Raw genomic sequence first — 6,455 nt, 5'->3', positions numbered from 1 at the left:
GCTTCCCCTCTATAGAATACCTACAGACGAAAGTAGACACAGTCTCTATCTATCTTTGTCCATACTTTGTCTATAGACTTTCTATAGACGAAAGTCGATAGGGTTTCTATTTATTTTTGTCTATTCGCAGTCTATAGACGGTCTATAGAAAAAAGTCGATAAGGTGTTTGTTTCCTTTTTATCTGCTTCCCCTCTATAGAATACCTACAGACGAAAGTGGATACAGTCTCTATCTATTTTTGACCATACTTTGTCTATAGACTTTCTATAGACGAAAGTCGATAGGGTTTCTATTTCTTTTTGTCTACTCTCAGTCTATAGACGGTCTATAGAAAAAAGTCGATAAGGTATTTGTGTCTTTTTTGCCTACTTCCCCTTTATGGACTACCTATAGACGAAAGTGGATACAGTCTCTATCTATTTTTGTCCATACTTTGTCTATAGACTTTCTATAGACGAAAGTCGATAAGGTTTCTATTTCTTTTTGTTTACTCGCTGTCTATAGACGGTCTATAGAAAAAGTCGATAAGGTGTTTGTTTCTTTTTGTCTATTTCCCCTCTATGGACTACTTTTAGACTAACGTCGATACAGTGTCTATTTATTTTTGTCCATATACTTTGTATATAGACTTTCTGTAGACGAAAGTCGATAAGTATTCTATTTCTTTTTGTCTACTCGCAGTCTATAGACGGTCTATAGAAAAAATTAGATAGGGAGTTTGTTTCTTCTTTGTCTACTTCCCCTCTATATGGGCTACCTGTAGACGAAAGCCGATACAGTTTCTATTTATTTTTGTCCATACTTTGTCTGTTGACTCTCTATATTATGGACAATAGTCGACAAGGTTTCTATTTCTTTCTCTACTCCTGGTGTATTGAATGTCTATAGAAAAAAGTCGATAATATGTAATTCCGAGTTCCCATACCCCCCGCCCTCTGCGAACGCGATGATATGGCACTGGTTCATGCACGACGGCACCGCAACCCCGGCGCGGCGGGCAAACCGTGCAGACTGCTAGTCTGCGTTCGGTGCAGCTGCACCGAACGAGGATCGCGGCGGAGCAGCCACCGTCCGAGTCACCAAGGTCTTCCAGGCACCCGAAGGCCCTAAACCTGGCTGCTTCCCGGACGTACACTTCGCGAAGACCAGGTGGTGAAGGTCAGATGGTGAAGATGTGGCAAAGGGGGTGAATAAGTGGCGAAAGCCCGCAGACCAGGTGGTGAATTCACCACCTCTGAGTTGTCGTGGTCTTGCATGTCTATAGATTAACAATAGACAAACATCGTTAATCTGGGCCCAACCCGTGTACGCTGTAACCAAGCGCAGGTACCGGTGGATAATACATAGCTGCATTTGATATAAGCCACTAAAGTTGTATACTGCTGAGATTGCTGTAGAGCCTATTTGTAGACTTTAGTGTACACATAGTGTATACCTCCGCATTTGTTGAGCACATATGATCTACGTAGTCACTCTCGGCAATCCCAAGACAGTCTTCACAGTTGTCGCATCACTTTTGCGGCAGTAGAATAACGGAAGCAAAACGCCGATCCAATTGTTAAAATATATGTTATGAACGCCAGCTTCAGATACAAGTGGATTCGAAACAGGCATCAAGCTAACAGCAAGGACACTCGTAATGTTTGTAGCTGACAACGCGGACTTTGTGAATGTGCCATGAACGATGTCGCGCATGTGGTGTTCGCGTTGTGTGTCGTCCGATTCTCGGATACTTTTCACATTGTCTTCATATCTCGGCTGCGTCACTAACATCGGGCGACTTTTGTTACCTAATATCCTGCACTATAAACTCATCAACGTTTCTCATTCACTTAAAATAGGTGCCAAATTCTCTGAGCCCACCCAGTATTTCGCCGGCGGTATGCCTGCGCAGCCACGCATATGAGTACCTCAATGCTGTACTGATTGCTTTGACCTATCATCGGAACAGAAAATTAGCACTGACATACGTGCGGGCATCACATTTAGCGGTACGCTGGAAGATATGCTACAAATACGCTGTATTACTCATCGACGCTGACAATAATGCGTCTAAAACGTCTGAAGGGCACCGTAACGGCTTTTACAAACAGCGCATTCATGTTAGCGTTCCAGTCTGATACGATAGCCCACAGCGTTTGTCTTACAACCTGCCAGCGCATATCCTTCGTCCACGAAAAAAATGCATAACGGAAAAGAAAAGCCACCCGTTCCGGCGCGCATGGCGCGGAGAGAGAGAGAAAGAGACAAAGAAAAAAATGAAGGAGGAAAAGGCGCTCACACTTCTCCGAGCGCGCACGCTCTCCGCGCGGAGCTCCTGCGCATGCTCGGAGTTATTGCGCATGCGCGGCGGTGCGCCGTGTCAACGAGCGCGCCAGGCACGTAAACGGTTGTGCCGGTGTGTCGTGTCTCCCTGAACGTTGGTGTCTGCGTATGCGTGTCTTCTTTGTGGCATCACACGTCAACTACACTGAATGGTAAGCTTTATCAAAGACGTTTTGCGTCAATACCTCATGATTATGTGAGCGCATTTCGTAGCGCGAACCGGCTGCACGTAGCGCAGGCGACTCGGGTATAGTGTCGGTTTGTCGTTGACATGGTTTGATAACGCGCTCTTGTTCTCGCTTCTACTATACGGAATGTTTTACGGCGAGCGATCGCTCGTGCTTGTTGATTTTATCATTATAGCTTAGGTGCGTAAAAAAGGAAGTACACCATGTTTTAACTTGATACTGAGCTATCACTAAGCGGATTGTGTGTGTTGGGCAGCCAGTGTGGTAGATCTCATTTAGTGGCGCTTGATCCGGCCGCGATGAATGCTGCACCGTATGTGTAGCGAAATTCTCGTGACACGCTTTACGCATATATCTCGAAATTGTGTTAGCATCAAGAATTTTCAAACAGACAGGCATAGTTGAATAACTGCTAGCGTACTCGGATGAAAGGCCGTGTTTGCGGGGCATGCATCAGCAGTGTGTGCGCTGCCGTTTTCGCATAGTTTAAAAGTAGCAGTATTTTTAAGGTTCCTGGCAACCAATCTAAATAATTTTGGGAAGTTACAGCAAGCAAAACACGAGACTTGAAGAAATATCTAGTAGAAATCTCTAGATTCACCCAATCTATTTATATGCAACCACAAACGCTTTTGGAGCATGAAACCTGCGATAAGCTTAGTCACTTGCAGCTCCGCAACTTAGCCGAAAAAATTAGAGAACAATAAATTAGTCGCTCCGGGAACACCTTTACACGTTTCAAACTGAAGGCATTGCGTTTGACGGTAGTTGGAAGATTTCTTTTTTGTCTCTTTTTTAAACAATTTAGCAGCAGAAGTTATCTTTCGAGCTATATGAAAAGCGTTAAGCGGCTTCCGATGCTTCGGCGTTCTGTAGTTTACGTGCTCTTAATCACAAGGCAGCTGCTGGCGCAGATTCGCATTGTGCTAATCGTGCATGGTATGAAGCCATTGTCGTGCGTAATAAGTGTTCCGGTTTTCATTACTGTTGCATGTAGCGCCGCGTCGTCTTGGACAGACTGCATACAATATGCGCTGTACAAAAGAAAAAAAGAGCCAGATTATCAATTTGGTGGTCTTTTCTAAGTAGATAACGCACAGATTATTCAAATAATTCAGTGGGCATTGCATTTGTTCTACCCTTATCAACACACCTAAGAGATCGTAACATGTGTTAGTTGATAAGTAACCTGATCCCCCATTCATGTGCATTCTACTGAAAGTGTGGCAAACGTATTTTTCTCGAAGTATGAGAAAAGAGACATTGCAGACTGTTCTAAGCGGAAGTAAATTGCAAATCTTAACGTGATTGTTCAAAACTGCAGTCAGTATGCTGAGCATGTTCGTTCGGCACGGGCATATTGTATTAACACCTGAAAAATGTGCACAGTCCAGCCGGGTATCTTTGTTTCAACAAGTATTATTATAGGAATCGTTTGGGATTCTCGCATTTCTTTTATTTTTATAAGTACACTGTGTGTCACATGAACCTGTCTTAAAACGAAACGTACCGTTGCTGGCACCGGCGACCATTACGGTTGTCTAACTGCTTATCGTACTGTAGTATAACGAAACATCATAATGGTACTGATTAATATTGCCATGTAGTCTTTAGTCAGAGGTAAACAAAGTTAACTAGAGGCATAAGTGATGAGAGCAAATTATATTGAAAACTACTATTGAACCGTAAAAATAACTAATTGTATAACCCATTGTATATTTTTTCCTCACATTGTTGCATTTGCTTTACGTGTGTCTCTGTGTCTTCCGTGCTGTACTCGTGTGGCCATCAATTACGAACTTGCCGAAGCCCTTGTCAGCTTTATTAATCAAGGGATTCAAGTCAGTTGAATCTAATACTGCATGTCAAGTGACTGTCGTGTTATTCCTTTTATCTAAATATTATGGACTGGCAGTACTTGGCAAGCATTAAACCACAATATTTTTTTTATTACACTTAAGCTGCAGGCGTCATAGATTGCCAGAAAATTTTCATGAGAACAGCCAGGGAAGGCTTGGAAAAAGATCGGGAAATTTTAAAATGGCCACATAGGTATGCTGTCTTGTTATATGTCATACAAAGTTTCCAGAGAATCTCTGAGTTAAATATATTTTTAAAACGTTTCACCTGATAAAAATTGAAGGAAATTGGTTCGATTTATTGAAAAATAAAAGAAAGTCAAGCTTACTGACAAGGCATTTCTTACTCAATATGTGTTTTTTTTTTTTGCGTTAACTAAACGTCCTGAACCTCGATAGCCTAGAAAAAATTTTCATCTTTCAAAGCACCTTAAATAATTTACTGTAATAGAATTCATTCGAACTATACTATCAGTTCTGTTTCCTAGGAGGTGCATATCTGTCGTGCCATGACACAAAGTGCTCGTGTGGTATTTCGGGTGCTCATGTGGTATACCTAACTTGGAAACCTGTTAGCACGCCCAAGAGGCCTCATTACCTGTAACAAATTAAGTGACCATATCGATACAATCAGCCCATCTGCCTTCCGTTGAAGTTATGGCCAATCACCCATTCATTTAAAAGTATGAGAAAGACATTTAAATGTGTATTAAGCAAAATAAATTACAATCTTAGGCATGATACTGTGAATATTCCAGTCACGTCTTCTGAAAATATCCCTCTGCACGGGCATACTTAACTACCAGCCAAAAAAAATGTACAGACAGCCCAACTGGGTAACATTTCAGCAATAAATATAGAGACCATTTGGGATAAGTACAATAATGCATCATATATGAACTTGTCATAAAAGGGAACATACTGTTGCTGGCACGAGCAGCAGTTGTGACTGTTTAATTGTTCACCATACCATGCAATAAAACATTTTATAAAGGTGCTGATTTGTATTGACAAGCAGCCATTAGTCATAGTTAAACCGCATTAAGTATTGACTTAGATGGTTTGAGCAAATATATTAAGCTGCTTAATGAACACACAAAGAATATACTTGTTATTTTTGCCTCATATTGCTGCATCTACTTATTTGCAGCATACACCTGCAGCATCTTTGGGACTAATGACACAAAGGTCAAGGCCAGCCTGGCGACCATGCTTGCCAAGGAGTAGTGTAAATATTTAGTCTGTTTCCATAATAGCATACGACATGAATTTAAGGAATTCATCTATTATATCGAGCAATAAAAACGGTGAATGCATTGCTGGCGCATTTGTTTTATTTTTCGCACTGCATGATTCAGCACTATATAAATTCTTTCTGTTTGTGCAACATATATGAAAGTACAGCTGGTTCAGAAGCATTATTAATCTACTAACGGTAATGCATAAGTGCAGATGAAAAGGAACAGGTGCACATTCATAAATACATTCAAAACTTTTTGCTACCGCATGTAAACAAAAATGTAAACTAACTTGTAGATAGCCGCTATGGAGTTATGGCCTTATACACTCTTTGTAGACTTGTCTATAAGATGTCTGTGTATATAGAGTGCCTATAGATTAAAAAAATTCATATTTGTTAACAAATGTCTGCAGAATGTCATAGAAAAAAAGTGTATCGGACTATAAAGTTTTGTTTTTGTAGACTGAAGTCTATAGAATGTCTATAGACTATCTATATACATTTGTATATAGACATTCCATAGACTTCAGTCTACAAAAGTAGAACTGTATATATAGTTCTACTTTTGTAGACTGAAGTGTATAAAATGTCTACGGACAAATCTCATCTGTAGACATTCTATAGACTTCAGTCTACAAAAGTAGAACTGTAAGCCTATACACTTGTCCATAGACAGTCTATAAACAGTCTATAGACTCAGACTTCTTATAGACTAGTCTATAAAAAGTGTATGGCCATAAGTCTCTAGACTGTCTATAGGCAGTGTATAGACAGTCTATAGACTCAGACTTTTTAAAGACTAGTCTATAAAAAGTGTATGGCCATAAGTCTATAGACCGTCT

General features: G+C 40.6%; 1 protein-coding gene across 3 annotated transcripts in view; it reads right to left on the bottom strand.

Annotated features, from left to right (window-relative positions):
• The window catches only part of LOC142560696 (uncharacterized), a 259,423-nt gene that overhangs the window by 242,636 nt on the left and 10,332 nt on the right, over window positions 1–6,455 (bottom strand). The gene's annotated exons all lie outside the window — the stretch shown is intronic.

Source organism: Dermacentor variabilis, chromosome 10 (genome assembly GCF_050947875.1).
Source record: "Dermacentor variabilis isolate Ectoservices chromosome 10, ASM5094787v1, whole genome shotgun sequence".
Classification (NCBI taxonomy): domain Eukaryota; kingdom Metazoa; phylum Arthropoda; class Arachnida; order Ixodida; family Ixodidae; genus Dermacentor; species Dermacentor variabilis.
Note: the sequence above shows the minus strand (reverse complement) of the source record. Positions and strands in the feature narration are given on the sequence as shown.